Below are 18,679 nucleotides of genomic sequence, written 5' to 3'. Positions count from 1 at the left end.
GGGTAACTGGTTCCCGGCAGTTGAGATGTCTGGCAGCAAGGAGAACATTCTGGATAAAGCCAGGAAGATAGTGGCTCAATTAGACGGGGCATCAGGTGGCAAGCCAGGTGAAGGGAAGGGAGCTCCAGCTCCTTGCTCTCCAGTAAATGGGGCATCCCCCCTGGGGCCAGTAAACATGTGCCGGCAGTAAACACAGGTGTGGATGCAGCAAAAGAGAAGCCAGCAGGGGCAGCTGCATCAGGTAAGCAGCAGACTATGCCAGTGTTATGTGTGGGTGAAGCGCGCACGCCCAGGGAAAGGCTGGCAAGACTTGTGACACAAGAAATGAAAGAAAACATTTGGAAGGGGAGTTATATCAATGTGTTTTCATTACTGCTGGATGAGACTGAAAGGGAGGAAGCCAAGAAAAAGAAGGATTGGATGCTCCCAAGGGAATGGGCAAGTGAATTGCAGAAATATAGGATTGAGGAGTCTCTGATTAATTGGGTAAGGGGCTTCTCAGTCTATATGGCAGTTATGGCTGAATGGTTCCCAAGCCTAGCGGCAGAAATGGAATTGCTACCAGAGCAGGATCACTGGGGCACACGACAAATATGGTGGGGTAGGGTGGAAGGAGTGTGATAAGGATTTTAGACGAGCGAAGGCTTCTGATCCAGCCCTCACATGGGATCAAATTGACATGATTTTGTGGTTAGACCACTTGGGGCATGGGGCGCAGGACAGTACCAAGAGCCAGTCCTTTTGGTCATTCCCCCCGGCCAGCACCAGTGGCGGGGAGAAAGGGGGCATCTTGTGATTTCAACAGACGCACATGCACCAGGGCAGCAGGCACATGTAAGTTCAAGTACTCATGCTCCTTCTGTGGCAGTGCCTCTCACCCTGAATCCAAGTGTTTTAAGAAGTTAAAAGAAAGGGGAGGAAAGAAGCATGAATGATGGTATTTCACTTGCTAAAGCCCGTTCCCCCATTGTAACGAGTGCCTTTATTCCATGGTTAAATAGACATGATTGTCCTTCATCCGCCAGGTTGTTACAAGAAGGTTTCAAAGATGGTTTCAGGATTCCCGCACCAGATTATGTAGAGTCACCAGAATGCAAGAATCAGTTGTCGCTGAGGGCCAATCCTGGGGTAGCAGCAGCAAAAATTGAGATGGAGCTCCGTTTGGGCAGAGTGGCAGGCCCATTTGACAGCGTTCCAGTAAAGAATTTTGTCTGTTCTCCACTGGGGGTGGTTCCCAAGAAAGACCCTGGGGAATTTAGGTTGATTCATAACCTCTCAGCACCTAGGGGTCAATTTTTAAACAACGCCATTGATGATAAGCTGTGTTCGGTAAGGTACTCATCCTTTGATCAGGCTGTTGAGATGCTCAGGGGATTGGGCCCTGGTGCTCTTTTGGCAAAGTCGGACATTGAATCAGCCTTCCGCTTGTCGCCAGTCCACCCTTTGGATGTCAAGCTTCTGGGTTTCCAGTTCCAGGGAAGGTACTACATGGATAAATGCATGCCTATGGTGTGCTCAGTCTCTTGTGCTTACTTTGAGAAATGTAGTTCCTTTCTGGAATGGGTCTTTAGGCAAGTGACAGGGTACCAGTATGTGTTGCACTACCTTGATGACTTCCTCTTCCTGGGAGCACATGGCTCCCCAGAGTGTGGGTGGGCAGTGCGGGAATTCTGCGTGCTCATGAAAGGTTTTGGGCTACCACTGGCACAAGGTAAGACGGTCGGGCCCTCCACAGTGATTGAATTCTTAGGAATAGAATTGGACTCGGCACAAGGTTGCTCGCGGCTGCCCAAAGAGAAGATCACAAAGTTCAGGTCAGCCTACAGCAATGCTTGGCAAACGAAAAGGTTACACTGCATCAGCTGCAACATACCGTGGGTCAGTTAAACTTTGTTTTGAAGGTTATCCTTATGGCACGACCACTTTCACGATCCATAGCACAAGCCATGTCAGGTCTCAAAGAAAAGCACCATCACACCAGATTGTCCGGCAAGGTTAAGCAGGATATGCGAATTTGGATGGTATTCCTGCAAGACTAAAATGGCACGGTACTATGGCCTGGCCCGCTCACACCTTCCGCAGAGTTGGGTTTAATGACCGACTCTGCAGGTAGTGAGGGTTTTGGAGCTATACTAGGTGCTGAATGGGTGGCACAACGCTGGCCGGCATGGTGGGTTCAAAACGGATTAACAGGCAACATTGGGTTTTTAGAACTGTTCCCCATCTTTGTGGCACTGATGGTGTGGCCAGAGCGTCTGAGGAATCAATCTGTCGTTTTCTGGTCAGACAACATGTCGGTGGTAGACTGCATCGATCAGCAAGCAGCAAGGTGTAAGATGATCCTACGTCTGTTGAAGGAAATAATTCTCTTGCGTATGAAACTGAATATGCAATTTAGGGCCAAGCATGTCCCGGGGGTGTTAAATCACGCAGCTGATGCACTCTCTCGCTTTAAGATGCAGGTATTCAAGGCACATCTCCGAGCAGCGGCAGATAACTCGACGCCTTTCCCAGAATGGCTTTGGCAACTTGGTGCCCCCAACTACCGGACCTCGTGGCAGCTAGCCTAGCACCCAGAACCAGGAAGGCATACGAAGGGGCATTTTAGGCTTACTATAACTTCTTGGGGAAAGATTGGAGGGAGAGATGGAATGACACGGGGGCAGTTCCTCTTACCTGGGGGCACTGAAATATGAAGGGCACTCAGTTGCAGCAGCTATCTCTTTCTTCGCGCAAGCAAGGGGCAGGGGCGACCCCATTAATACCTTCACAGTCAAGAAAGCTTTGAAGGGGTGGCAGCGCCTCCAAGGTGTGCAGCCGGACCCAAGGCGGCCAATAGGTGTTAATACCTTGGCCACGATACTGGGGATTCTGATATATAAAATGTTTTGATTATTAATTTGTAATAAATACGGCCGGGGTTGAACGACCCCTAATCCAAAAATCCCTTGTGATAAATGACTTGCCGCCTAAGGGGTAAATGGGAGGCGGGCAACTTTGCCAACGGGAAAGGGGCCATTAATAGGGGTTGTAAGTCAAAGGAAGAGGGGGTCTAGGCCGTACCAGGCCATATAACACAAATACTTTTACCAAGGCCCTCAATCAGCCCCGCAGCTATGCACTATTAAGCAAAGGAATGCAGCAAGTGCCAATTCTACTTGCTGGTGAACGGGAGCCCTCCTGAACCCCACAGACACTTGTCGCCCCCGGGATGTGCTGTGTGCGCGCAAAATATTGGACACTGTGCACTCGGGTGACTTCAGTGCGCGGACGCACACGTTAAAGGGAACAGTGCTCAAGGGTGTTTTCGTCCTATGGCACTTTATCGCTCTACCTCTCTACTGACGGTGAACTCAAAGATGATTTATTCAATTGGTGACACCACTAAAGCTACAAGGGTATTTCTCCGCCTACCGTTCCTTGTCGGCGATTTATTTATTCAGTGACAACTTTGTTTCTATAGCGGTGTTATGATACCAAGTAAACAACTAGGGTGGCTCTCCGCCTACCACACTTTGCGGTGTTTCGTAGTAGATGAATGGCGGATCGCTACCACTAGAAAGAACTCTTCTAATTTCATAGAGGATTTGACAGTGTTGAAGCCACACCCCACTGGAATTTAGCCCAAATGGAAGCACTGTACCATGCCGGAGACAATCCGTACCACACAGATCTCCAGATAGCGTTGGTGTCTTACCGCAACCACTTTACAATTTAGACGCCAGCCATGATGATGCTTTCTCAAAAGACCATTTAACATATCTTCATTGTGGGATTTATGCCACAATTTTCTGGTGCCTCCTTTGTATACTTCTGGCCTGATGATGACCCTTGTCTAAAAAATTTGTATTGTGGATCGAAATGGCAACAACTATCACAGAGGACAATTTAATTTGACTTAGGATTTCAACACTCCTACACACAGGGTCGATTACTACATCGTGTTATCCTTATTTCAACTGATGGTTTTTGTACCTATTGCCATGGAAGTCATGGCCTACACTTCCCCCACAGGAACCCCTGGTGTCTTTACTAATTGTCCGACCCAGGGTTACTGCCTTGCCCTTTATTCCTAAGAATTTCAAGAAGGTCTGACAGCATTCTTAGACGGCACCTAGAGAATCTCCCTGGTACGAACACATTCTATATGTAGTATTCTATATGCAAGGTAGTAGTTGCTTGTGATAGAATACGTCTGCCCTACGCCATTTTAACATTGACCGCATCAGTCAATTTCTACTCATGGTGTTATTACTAAAACTGGCGTATAGATCCTGACCAGTCTTAGCTTTTTCATTGTCCGTTTTTATTTCTCCATGGTATGCAAGGTTGTTTTGCCCCTTCCATTTGGAATCCAGGGGTCCTTTTTTTCCTCCAACACACCACCCCAAGACGTTCAGTGTATTATTCAACAGTTTTTCGGATTGGTCATCAGTTGGTTGGCTAGGTTGTTTACTTACTAGTTCCTACTATATATTTAGTGTGTAACTGCAGGGGAGAAGACCTCCCCCACTCGGAACCTTGAAGCTAATATGCACCCCACAATGGGCTAGGTGATCACCGATTTTATTGGCCAACAGTGCTTTCACTTGCATGTAAATTTACACTGCTTTTATCTTACAGTTACTGTTAATATACATGGATCACTCACTTGTTATAGAGGTTTGTAATGCCCACGAGTGGGGTGAGTATGCTGGAATGGTTTGTTGGTACCAGCCAGGAAATACACAAATTGGGTTAAGTTTTGTTTTAATACCCTATGGTTTTAAAATGTTGGTTTATGCTACTCCCTACAGGGCTCAGGGCTGATGATTATTAACAAACATGTATGAGAGCATTGAGCCTCATTTTTCTGTATGCCATGCATTCAAAGGTTAGACCGTATTGCGGCCTGAAACGGCAGAGCCATTTTCGGCACACATCCAGACATCATTATAGAGTCGGACACCATCTTTTGGGGCTGGGGGCCAGATGCGGAAGCATTTTCACTGGTGGTCGTTGGGCCCCAGATTAATTAAATCTCCACATAAATTGTCTAGAGCTACTCGCAATAAAAACACTTGCACCTCACAAGTTGCACTGCTGCATTTTACTCTGGATGGACAACATCTCATCCAGTCTGCTACATAAACAAGTTGGGCGGTACCTAATCTCAAGTCCCAATAGACATAGCAAAGAGCTGCTAGCAGTATTGCCTCGGTGAGAGAATTTCGGTGAGAGCGGAGTACATCACAGGATGGAGCAATGTAATAACCAACTTGAACTCGAGACACCTTCGGGACTCGAACTATTGAAAACTGAATCCCTTGGTCTTCCAAACTCTCCAGACTCTATAGGGTTTATGCAACACAAATGTTTGCTTCTCGCCTATCCACCCAGTTGAAGAAGTTCTTCTTTTGGAGGCCAGACCCGATGGCCCTCGCCATGGGTGCCTTTCTCCAGAATTGGCAAAGCCCTATACAGTAGGCCTTTCCTCTCTTCCTGAGGATTCCCAGGGTGTCTGCTCAGGTCTGAAACCAGAGAGCAGAATTGATACTGAGGACACCACTCTGGAGAGCACAGTTGTGGTTTCCTGTACTTCTAGAGATTTCCTGCGACTCTCCTATCCGCTTTCCCATGCTCCTGGATCTTTTGGCAGATTCAGCAGGACTTCAACATCCTCTAATCTTGCAGAACCTCTTGCACCCCCGGGTCTGGGTAATTTCAGGAGATGCAGGCTCCTGCCAGGCTTATCAGAACAACCTGAGAGTTTCATTGCTCAATCCTGGTTTGCTTCCACTCACAAGACATACTCTTCAGCTTGGCAAAGATGGCTGGGCTGGTGTGACGAATGAAATCTGGAATCCTTAGGGCCCTCGGTTACCTTTGTGATTAACTTTCTAGCAGAACTAGCTTCTAGTGGGCTGGCTTACACCTCGATGAATAACTATCAGCTATTTCAGTCGGTCACACATTAGTAAGCGGGAATACGATTAGTAAGCATCCTCTAGTAAGTAGAGTTATGTAAGGCATCTGGCTGGCTAACCCCCCTCAACTCAAATATAGTCATAATGGGACGTGACTATTGTGCTAAATTTCCTTTAGAAATGGCCTGCTAACTTAGAGCTAAACAAGAAACAGCTTTCTGCAAAAAGTGCCTGTGCCTATTCTCCAGCAGGAGGGTATCAGATCTTTAAGCCAAGGACTTAGCAAGTAGACATTTTATTCCAGAAGGGGTTATGTTTAAACTTTGAAAGAGAACTAAAACATTTTTGAAGCAAATCTCATTTTCTAGCTTCCCTAACAACCCAAACTTGTGCATTATCCAAGGCTTAAAAGAGTGCGAGGATCGCACTGGAAAGTTCAGGCAATACACTGGTGTCCAACTGCTTATCGCTCTTCAAAACCCGTTTCATCCAGTTTCTTCCGCCACACTAGCAAGATGCGTTGGACGGTTAATGGTGGAGGCTGGGATAGACATTGACAGATTCAGAGTTCATTCTGTAAGAGGAGAGATGCTCTCCAAACCTTTTCTCTAGGTTCTCAACATCAGGAAATCTTGAGACCTGCAGATTGGTCCACTGAATACACCTTTAAATCCTCCTACTACAAACCGTTTCTAGATGGGGCCTCAGTGGTGCTCGAAAAGCTTTGAACAAGCATAAACCAAAGCCTCCAGTTCATGCATAGAATAAAAAAATATTCTAGCTATTATGTCTAGAATTTCCAATTCCATTAAGGACCTGGAAGCGAGGATTATCCCACCCGAGGGATTTGCTCCAAATTGCTTAGAAATTGTTTATACAAAAGCTTCAACCCACCCTGATATTGCATGTCATTGATTATTGCAATCAATTTCTCTTAAAGGTATGGAGATTATGAGCATTTCTTTGTTTCGTTCTAGGTAATTACCAGAAGTAGGAATAAAAGAGGGCAGATGGACTAACTAAGAGCTGTGCTGAACTCCTCTGGATAGTCGTGCGAACAGTTCCGGCTCTTGGGCACCGTTTCTAGAGGACATTTTGCTTGGTTCAGTTTAGACTGTTGAGTCCATCTGAGACATATGGTTTTGTTTCTGCATGGAAGCAGACAAGGCAAAGAAAGAGGGTTAAAAAAAACTTATGTTGAAAGTTTCATTTGATTGGCTCCTGTGAAAAAACTACTTTAATAAGCAGCAAAGAAAAAAAAGCATAATCCTTGCCTCTGAGTCCTTATTAAAATTGAAAAATCTCAACTAGATAGCTAAAATGTTTATTTATGGAGTATACATTAGTGAATGTTAAATAATATTTATATCGGCTGATATATTGTTTCTTATCATAAAAAAGCCAATGATCCAAACATCCTTATTTTTTAAATCTTTATTCGGTAAATAAAATCACCATAAAAGAATACAGATCCAAAATGATAAAATCAATTTTATGAATAACAATAAAAACAGACAATAAAATTACTCATAAGAACAAGGAACACAAAACAATTGATCGGGTCTCGTTTTCCTAGACGCCCAGACAGCTCGTAAAAACGATAAAACAGTAAAAGTCACATGCTCAGTGGGGAGCATCTGAAGATACAACAAGGTGGGTCTGAGTTGTCTAAAGTGCAACGATTTCAGCAAGGGGATATCAGCAAGGGGATTAAAAAACGCTTCCTCTGCCAACTGAAGTAAGAGTGAAACGTTATAAAATGGAGCAAATCCTGCAGAGACACATTGTCGCAGCCACAGGGTGCCCTTACCTCAGGCCGAAACAACCCACGCGGGGAAGCCAGAAAATAATGCAATTGATTAAACCTGAACCTGACCAGTAAAAACCTGTCATTCTGTGAGCTAACCAAGCCCAGGTATGGCTCCATCCCTGTACAGTTTTTTGGAAGCATATGGCCCCTAACTGCTGGCTTCTGGAGTTCCAAACGTTCTCTCTCTAAACGGGAGCGTTCCAGGAACAATCTTTTGACACTCCCCAACTCTTGGGCAGAGAGAGAAATTGGATTCATAAAAATATTAGGCCTACCTATAGAGAAAAAGGATGCCTTAACATGAGCAAACCAGTGTATACTAGTTACCCAGTCCAACGACAGACCATCCTCAAGAATCAACTGATTTAGCTTCAGCTTCTCCCTGTACAGCTCTTAATCCAACACAGGAGCGGTCTTAAAGAGATTAGGTCTGAGACATAATCAAGCTCCAATTCCGTATGCCCAGAAAAAGGCTGTGTGGGCTGGGGGACCTGGGCCAAACCTGCGCAGAAAGTTGTTCTCCATAGTCTGACTCCGATCCACTTTAACATACTCCCAAACCACACTGCCATAGCACAGCTGTGCTATACACTTTGCTTTATAGATTTTTAAAAGATCCCTTGGTGCCCTGGACCCAAACCTTGGTACAAAATAAAAAACCGCCCCCATAGTTTTTACGAACTCTGATCTTTTGATATCCACCAGGGGTTTCCAACAATTATTACTGTCAAATAAAACTCCCAAATAAGGGAAGGCCTTAACTTTGTACAAAGTAAAATTGGATACATTGAAAGTCTTACTGCTTGTTGATTTGAGGCCCACTACCATTACATAGGACTTCGAAAAATTAACTGAGAGGTCCAGGAGTCCCATAAAAGACACATACTTGGCTAGCAACAAGTCCAACCCGTGAACGGTCTGAGCCATCAGGACCGTGTCGTCCACATATGGCAAAACGGGGAGAACTCTGTTCCCGATCTTAGGGCCGTCGGCCGACACGGATAGGAACACGGACTTTAACCCGTTCACAGCTTGTTGAAAATGATCGGGTGCACGCTATTCCTTGAGAAAAACGCACAGAGACTGAGGTCGATAAGTGCAAATCAGCTAATAATGCCACAATGCTAACAGTGACCCAATCTCGCAGAGCATAGCCCACAATTTAGCTTGTTTCACCCTGTCAAAAGCGTACGTCAGGTCCATAAATGTGAGATGCAGAGATTCAGACCGAGCCACCGTATATTTGTTGATAATTTAATGGAGGTTGAGGCACTGATCTGCAGTCAACCTCCCCGCCCTAAATCCATACTGGACGTCTCTCAAAATGTTATTTTCTTCTGCCCAGTCACACAGCCTATGTAAAATTGCCCTCCCAGGACCTTAACGATAGCATCCAATAAAGAAATTGGCCGAAAACACTGTGGATTTTCTTTGTCCCCCTTCTTAAAAATGGAGACCATCACGGCGGTGGGCTAGGAGGGGGAACAGCCCCTCCAGTGCAGCCGCATTCAAGACCTGCATTAATAGAGGGGCTCAAACCACTATGTTAGCTTTGAACAGTTTTGGTGGTATACTGTCTGGGCCCGGGGACTTGTTTCTGGACAGAGCAAGAATTCCTTATTGAATTTCGTCTAATGTGAAAATCACCGGGATACCAGTCTTGACAAGTGCCTCGTGGGTTTTATTGCCCCCTTCAGCACCCTGGTTATAGATACCCTCAAAATGAGCCACCCACTGTTGCTCCGAGATGTGATGACATAAAAGCAGGCCAGAGCTGTCACGAAAACAAGGCCAGTTTACAACCCTCCAGAAAAGAGAGCTATCCCCTGTTCACAGGCTTGAGAACGCTCCCCCCAGTCTGACACCTGTAAGTTATGTCTACACACATTTTGAGCCAACTTGTAAGCCCGCCTGCAATTTCTAATCAATTGCCTGTCCCTCGGGGACTGCTTCAGGGCTGCCTTCAAATGATGCAAAGTTCTCTAACAGTCCCTGTCAAACCATTTTGGAGTTTGTGACACCAGAGTACCAGTAGTTGTGACAGTCAAAAGTTTACAAACCCCCCGAAGTATGCTTTCATAAGCTTCCAACACCTCCACCCCGCATCGCTATCCGGACAGGTATTAAAATCATGCAGGCAGAAAGAAAAAAGAGAAGCTTGTAGATGCTGATGGTCCACCGGAGCCCAATTCAACCTTCCCCACTTGTCAACAACGGATAAGCTCATGAGGGCACTCCTTGAGTGTGGTTTTGGGCCCAAGGCAATGTCCAGGGTTATGGATAATGGATTTTGGTCTCTGAAAGGGCTGCAAATGATATTAAAATGAGAGATGAGCATTTATAATGGTGCTGAAACAAATATAAAATCAATAAGCGAACCACTGTCCCTCCCTTCACAAGATGGGCAAATTGTGGGGTTCAGGGAATTCACCAATTTCCCCATAGTGAAGACCAGATTGTGAGTATCTAAGAGCTCATTTATTTCCTGCCTATCCTGGGAGTGAACAAAATGTAAACCTTCGTTCAGCCAACAATTACCAGTGGAGGCACCACCCTCTGGGGGAAGATTACATAAGTGACAATTAAAATCGCCTACAAGGGCAATTTGCGGTAGGCCATCACCCATCACTGATATGGAGCTCATGACGCAATACAGGTGCGGGACGCTACAGGGCTCAAAGTGCCCTCTCTTGCTATTATAGAATTTAATTAAAACCGTTGGAGAATATTCAGGCAATGATAGTCGTACACCCAGCCATGTGCGAGCTTGCCAATTGAGGTCCATGATATGCCCACTCAACTCAATTTTAACAAGCGAAATTAAGCCCCCCTTGACCCTGTCGGCCGATGATGGCACTGCAGGTACAAAATAGGTCATATATCCCTTCAGAAAAAAAGCTATTATCAATTGCCCAGGTTTCTTGAAGACAGATTATGTGAAAGGGTTTGACATAAGACACCCAGCTAGGGTCCCTACACTCATAAGAAAGACCTGCAATATTTCAGGACAGCAACATAAGACACTTTGGTTGCTGAGAGGAAACTGTTGGAAGGGTTTCCTTGAGGCTGCGAAGATTCAGATTGGTCCAGTCTAACGCAGCACTCCAATCCACTCAAGGGGAGAAATCTATTGGGGATGGCCTAGTAGCAAGATGGTGTTAACTGGGAAGGACCTCCTACCAGAGAAGTGAAAGTGTGACACTAGCTAAACTGCCTGGACTGTAGAAAAATCCCAGAGGCAGGGCGACTATCCCTAGTAGGGCTAATGTAAATCGAGGGGAGGCGGCAAGTAGTTAATTAGCCCTCCAGGAATTATTAAAATTTACCACCACACAGTCTCCCAACCACGGTTTCCTATCCTTGCCTATCCAGCTTATTATTCGTGCAATAATAATAGAGTCCGCAAGCTCCCTCCTATAAAAGAGATGTGAGATGATCCAGTGCATCACCTTGTTTTTAAATTTGTGGTAGGGAACAGGGGGGCACATTCCACAGGACCATGACATAAGGTATTGCTTCTCAGTGCAAATTCAGCACAACTCCAGGATTTATAGGAGACACTGGGCACCATCTCCCCCCTGATTCGTCCAGAGGGCGTGTGGGGGGGCATCAATACTGTTAGAGCTATGAGTTGAGTTACTTCCACAAGCCCTTGCTTTGGAACTAATTGGGAGGACTCTGACGCTGCACCACCAGGTTCAAGGGTTGCCGTAGGCCCCCTACCATTGGTTCACCTACCCCGCAGCTCTTCTGATGTTCCTGCCCCTGGGCAAGCCCTTAGTCATCAGAGAAAATAATTCTGAGACCCTGTCTTCAATGTGGGAGTCTCAACAGGATTGGGACCAACTTGTTAGTTAGCAATGTCTCGAGGTCCCTAAACGAAACATTCCTGTAAAGAGAGCCCGTCTCCTCTCCAGATGAATTGCAAATAAGATGGGCCGCCGGCAAAGACACCCGAGGGGCTGGGTAGATGCACAGGCCTTCCTTTTCCGCCTTGGACTGATGGCTGCTGTGGTAGGGGTTATAAGTCTGTTCGTTCCTGGGGTGGCCCCCCAGTGATTTTCCTTCCGGCTCCCCATAGGACCCATGTCCTGGGGAGGCCCAACCAAACTGCTACAGGCAGGTGGCCCAAGGGGGCGGGGTGTATGGGGAATCCCTGTCCAGCAAGAGCTTCCTCTAAACAAGTTCTATTTCTTTCGACACGGCCCCCACAGCCTGATGGAGGAAACCTATGGATGACACACAAGGAGCGGCAGAATGGGACAGGGGTTTGGTGGGGGGCGGGGGGCCTTTCTTTCTGTTTATTGTTGCACCACCCTTCATCACTATTTAGCCCAATTCACAAATTGGGTAGCAACATAGTTAAGCCAAGCAGGGACGTCGATAAGGCAACCTCGTGGAGCAGTCAGGAAAAACAGGCACAGGATGGTAAATCCCAGAAAACAAAAAATACCTTGATCTTGACCTCATTCTGGGAAGAATGTCAGAGTAGAGCCGATACCCTCCAAGCTGCTCATTGAGGGATGAGCCAAAGGGGGTGGCCCCACCCCACCTCTTCCTGCCGCTGACGGGCGCATACGGGCCCGCTCATTGCCCAGACACAAGCCCGCGCACGTCCTGCGCTTCGGAAGCCCTGCCAGGTTTAAGTAGTGCACCACCTGGCACACGCACGACACTGGCGGCTTCCTGCCGAGATCGGCTCTGAGGTTTAAAGTCCGCCCCCTTCTTCAGTTCAAACGGCTCTCGTGCTGCAGGAGCCCTGCTGGGTTGAAGTAGTGCGCCTCCTGGCAAGCGCATGACACTGGCGGCTCTGATGCTTAAGGTCCAACCCCTCCTGTTCAAATGGCTCCAATCTCTTATTTTTCTCATCTAACCTTAAAAATGCAGGGCACAGCGGTATGGCAGACATGAAAACCACAGTCATCCCCAAGCTCATTCAGGAGAACTCCAAGGTCAAAATGTTTGTACAGAGAAGAAATATGGCTGTGTACTGAAAAGGAAGGGCTAATTAAAATTATGTAACTTTAACTAAGAATAGACCTAAGAAGAACTGAAAGGGGAAGCATGTTTAACCTATGTGGTTTGATTCTGATATTCAGAGATAGCACGTGAAGATCAGTAAAGTGTACGGAACTCTGGGAAAGCTCAATAAATATTCGCCATAGAGCTTTTCAGAAATACAAGACACAGTCAACGAAAATAAATAAAATTTAGAAACAATCACTCTAAAGTTACCTGCCACAACTAAATCATGCAATCATGACGAATAATAAAACAAAGTTTTGGACAGTGGTTACACTGGATAGAAGCGCTTAAAGTGAAGGTAACGTTACCAGGCCTATTACTGGCGAAGAATGGTACACTTTGTATTTCGGACCTTTATAAGAACTCTCGTAACTATTCTTTAGAAGCATACTGAAATGCTCCATTTAAAATAATAAGACCTACGGTCATTGATTATGTACTTGAAGTAATTAATAACAAGCATTGGCATAGCCAATAGGTCTCGCGCCTTTGGGACCTTATAAGTGTTTAGCTATGCAAAAGTTGCATAACTAAATACTTATAAGGTCCCAAAAGTGAGACCTATTGGCTATGCAAAGCGGCCATGTGGCCGTGAAAGCGATCACGATCAAACATCAAAGCGGCCCTGCGGCCGCGAAAGTGATCGCGGTAAAGCGCGGCACGCGTGCAGTAGGTCTCACCTTTGGGACCTTATAAGTGTTTAGCTATGCAACAGTTGCGTAACTAAATACTTATAAGGTCCCAAAAGCGAGACCTATTGGCTATGCAAAGCGGCCCTGCGGCCGCTAAAGTGAAAGTGATCGCGATCACGATCAAACATCAAAGCGGCCGTGAAAGTGAAAGTAATCGCGGTAAAAGCAGCGCACGCACCATTTGGTATTGCCCACAATGCAATGACTCCAGCACTCTTGGCAAAATCATTGCATGAGGGGAGGTCTGTGCATTATTTTTTCGTGAACTTTATCAAGGCTATCGAATGCCTCTTCAATGAAAGAAGGAGTTTGCTCTCGGCCTGCAGCTGCCATTAGTTTCCAAACCGTGGTGTCTACTTGTTGATAGTAGGGCGATGATAGCATAGGTTTAGCAAATCCCTTCAGTGAAACAAAAGTGACAAAGGTCGATTTTCATTCTAGGCACCGGCTATTTCTATCCCTAAAAGTTCTGCTAGAAACACAGGCACTTGCAGTGGGCATTGAGAGTACCATTGGTTCCCCTTTACGCTTGTATTAAGCTATGCTTCAGTGAAGTGCTCTAACAAGACTCGAACATGAGCCAGAAGCTGCTTTACTTATCCAGGTTGGCTTGGGCGGCATTTTATCCAATCCAAAGCTGTGATACAGCCCTGGAATGGTGCACTGACAATTAGCTTGGCATCGATAGCAGTTACCAATCCTAAATGGCGAAAGGATTTGCCAGTCTTCTAGTGTGTATAGCGTTGGGCAATTCTGAACATTACAAATTCTGTGATAAAAACAGACATTTGAGGTGGAAAATTCTGCTACAAAAACAGGTGTTTGAGGTGGCAGTTTTAGACTGTTGGTGGCGCTCTAGGTGTGCTCATAAACAGGAGCCGCTTTCAACCTAATGGCTCGACAAAACCCAGAGCTCTTTGTAAGTCTTCTGCATAATTTAAGTGGGACTCTAAGCTTGGGGTTGGATAAGGACAGTACACAGGTGAGATTCCCCAGCAATGTTTCCTCAGTCAGTTGTTCTTTACCTGCTTTCCTCCGATCTCAACATCTACTTTATTTTCCGAATTTTCTGCCGTCCTTCCCTGAAAGTTTTCTGTCGTTTTTGAGGAACAGTGGAAGACAAAATGTGTACGATTATGGGAGGGGCCGTGTAGTCATTGAGGTAGGCTGAATCCCAGTAGCGAAGCCGTAGTGACCTTCATTGGTTCACCTACTACACGCTGGCCTTTTTCTTATATCTTTTTTTGGTCTCTCCTACCAGACAGTGCCATCTACAACCTACCCGTTACTAAACATTGGTTGGCTTTACCTTCACTCTTGCTTCTTATTCAGTGGTTCACCTTGTCCCATCTTGTGTTTTCCCTTATCTGGGGCATGGCCTCTATCCCAGCTCTTTGGTTGTCTGCCGTCTATCCTTTCACTGCTCTCTTTTAGGGAACTCCTTTTTTCCTTTTGTTTAAGCACTCCATGAGAGTGGATGTGTTTTCTAGCTTTCTCCTTTTTGTGCCTCCACTGGTCTCCAACACCATGCTCATGCGCCCTCCCTAATCTGCTTCCCCCCTCGCAAACCACCATTAATGCCACTGTTGCTTTCTTCCTTCTATACATCGCCTCCTGTAACACCCTGCTTCTCTGCCCAGTGTTGCTCTCCCTCATAAGATTTTCCCGCTCATGCTGCTCTCTCGCTCATGTACTTCCCACACCTGCAAAACACACCCCTCCTGGTGCGTTCACCCACATGCCCTTGCACTCCTGCTAGTCCCCTGAGCTCCATGTCGCTAGTCTGCTTCTCCCCCTGCGCTACGTGTTGCTCTCTGTTATGTCCCCCTCCACAAACTCTACTCTATTCCCCTTCAAGTGCTTCTTCTCCTAGAAAACCCACGTATTTTCCATATTGCTCTATCCCTCGTGTACTTCCCCCCCGCCCTTTGCTCCATGTTGCTCTTTCCCTCATGTACTTCCCCCGCCCTTTGCTCCATGTTGCTCTTTCCCTCGTATGCTTTCCCGCTTGTGCAACACCCCAGTGATCCTTATTGCTCTCTCCACCATTTGTCTCCCTCCGCATCCTGTTGCTCTGTCCATCATGTGCTCTCACCCGTCCCAAAACCGCACTGGCAACAACAGTAGACACAAAAAGCGAGACCTATTGACTTTGCCATTTGTTGTTTATTTTTATTTTTTAAGTGCTAGCACATTTTATTCACTGGGGTGGCTTCCAGAGCTCCTATTTATCAATCCCCCTCTGTTTTTTTTTTTTTTTTACAATAGTGGTTCCCTGTTAGAAATTGGATTTTTGGTTGGCTAGGGCATGTGCCAAAGTCAGGCAGAAACCACCACTCTAGTCAGGATAAGGAAGTTGCACTCCTACAATAACCCCTGCTCACCCCCTTGGTAGCTTGGCACGAGCAGTTAGGCTTATCTTAAAGGCAGTGTGTAAAGCCTTTGCACATAACCAACAGTAATACAGTGTAAGCACTACAAAAGGATTTAGAAAAATATCCAATATTTTGATATATTTAAGACAAGACCAAAAACGATACAAATCCACATTACAGTACTTAGAAATCTTCAATTATCAAAATATGCTTGAAAAATAGTTCCTTGATGTCGATAGCTCCGTCCGGGGCTATCACAGCGTCGTCAACAAACAAATCCAAACAGTTCTGGCCGACCGTGGCGTCACGGGCCAGCTACGCTGTCAGGAAGACCCACAAACAGTACCTTTTAGAAATGCAGGGCGTCGGCGACCACCCGTTGAGTTTCCAAAAGCACAGCATCCGCAGGCGTCTGTTCCGGAGGTCGGTGCAGGAGTCGTCGGGGCCCTCGAAGTCACACGCGTTGCACATCGAACTCCGGTCTGTTGAAGTCAGGAGCGCTGACGTTGGGTGCTGCGATGCGAAGTGCAGCGTGTGGTGTCCTCAGGTCGCGGTGCGAGCAGCAGCTCGGTGGCGGCGTCAGATGGCGTCATCAGTGAGACCAGGGTCGCAGTGCGAGATGAATGTGGTGCTCGTCGCAGTGCTGGCAGATCATGGTGCAAGCAACGGCGTTGTTATTGCCGAAGCACTGTCGTCAGCTGACAAACGGGAGTCGATGGCGGCGGAGTCGGTAGGCCAAGGCTGCGTTGTGAGATGAGAACAGTGCGTCATGTAATTTTACGAGCGGTGCCTTCGATGCAAGCTGCAGCGTAGATTTCGGCTTGGAGCGTCGTCGTCAGAGATACCAAGGCGTCGTTGTGAAGCCAGGCGGTGCAGAAAGCGGTGCCCACAGGTCACGGTACTAACAGCGGCTCGGTGGCGGCGTCAGCAGTGAGACCAGGGTCGCGGTGCCTTCAGGACACGGATTCGGCAGCGGCGTCTGGTTGCTTTTTCTTCTGTTGCAGCACAAAACACACAGTCTCCAGTGCTGAGGGCAGATGAGCTTGAAGTCTTTGCCGTTCCTGAGACTTCTTGAACAGGGGGCAAGCTCTACCTCAAGCCCTTGGAGAAACTCACAAAAGTAGACTGCAGAAAGTTCAGTCCAGTCCTTTCACTGCCCAAGACAGAAGCAGCCACTGCAGGTCAACACAGCAATGTGGTAGGTCCTCCTCACAGTTTCTGCAGCTCTTCTTCTTGGCAGTCTTCTTGGTCCAAAAGAGTTCTAAAAGTCAGTGGTTTGGGCCCCAATATCCTTTGATCTCCTAGGCAGGGAGTGTCTGTGCCCAGCCAGAACCAGTTCTACCTTCTCTGGTGTGACTTCCTGGCAGGAGGTGGAGACGGCATGGTCGGAGGCAGACCAGGCCCTTTAAAGTGCAAGGAAATCTCCTCCCCCTTCCCCAACTGCAGCCCAGGTCTACTCAGCCCTTTCCTGACCCACTTAGACTATCTGGAGCCACTCCTGCTCTCCAGCCTTCTGTCATCCAAAACCCAGACAGGCAATCCACATTCCAGCAGAGGCACACGGGTTGACCGAGCAAGAAAATACCTACTTTCTAAAAGGGGTATTTTCAAACACAGAATGTAAAAATCACCTTCACTAAAAGATGCATCTTTAGATTCTGAGTTCAGGCATACTAAACTTTATTTTCCTACCCAATTCCCCGGGCCAGTTATGTTTTTAAGATGTTATAAACAAACTCCTCATTCTTCCATATGGGGAACAGGTAGCCTTGCAATAGCAAAAAACTAAATTGGCCGCAGTTCACTATCAGGACATCCCACACACACCAGGGCACGTCCTACCTTTAACATACACTGCACCCGGCCCACAGGGGTACCTTGGGCCTAACTTAGGTGTGGCTGACATGTAAGAAAAGGGAAGGTGAGGTGAGGTACTGGCAAGTGTGTTCACTTGCCAAGTCGACATGGCAGTTACAAACTGCGAGCAGACTCCGCAATGGCGGGTCAGAGTTACCTTTTATGGCCCGTTCGTGTGGGTGGCACAATCTCGTGCTGCAGCCCACCAACCGCATTTGATTCACAGGCCCTGGCACACGCAGTGCACTTTACTAGGGACTGACACATAAATCAAACAGGCCAATCATGGAAACACCAATCCATAACACATTTTACCACAGGAGCACATGCACTTTACCACTGATTAGCAGTGAGAAAAGTGCGCAGAAACACTAAGCCAGCACAAACAGAGTCAGAACCGGGAGGTCAGAAAGCAAAAAACTCAGGGGAAACATGCCAAAAGATGACAAGTCTAACACTCCCACACCTTGTTACCCTGCTTGCTACCTCCTCCTTTATATGAGGGGTTGCCATTCAACCACCCACATCCCTCATGACACTGTTTTGTTCCTTTCCTTTTTATTGCAGTTCCATTTACTAATCCCACCTGCACAGGCTGCGGTAGCTTCCAACATCAACATGGAGTAAGAGAAGACACTAGTGGGGAAGAATTAGTGTAAAAAAAAGTCTGCATGGCTTCACAAAGTCAATGGAATGTATGCAAAGGAATACCACACATTGTACATACTAGGATTGTAGTAACACCTAATCGCACAGAAAAGTCAAATAAACGGGGGTGTCAGCCTGATTATTTTTCAACAGGCTACCCACAATCATGATAGCATTACTAGGATATTTAATGGCAATGCAGTACTATGCAAATCTCTGTTAACATAACATTTTAGGACCAAGCAGGTTACAAACTGTATTATTACTGGGAAATGTCAAAGACATACAATCAGTGTGAGATTGCCTTTTCATTTCAAGATCTGTATTGGGTTTACTCTTATAACCAGCCATCACAGTTCAGCACAG

This window comes from Triturus cristatus, chromosome 7 (genome assembly GCF_964204655.1).
Source record: "Triturus cristatus chromosome 7, aTriCri1.1, whole genome shotgun sequence".
Taxonomy (NCBI): domain Eukaryota; kingdom Metazoa; phylum Chordata; class Amphibia; order Caudata; family Salamandridae; genus Triturus; species Triturus cristatus.
Note: the sequence above shows the minus strand (reverse complement) of the source record.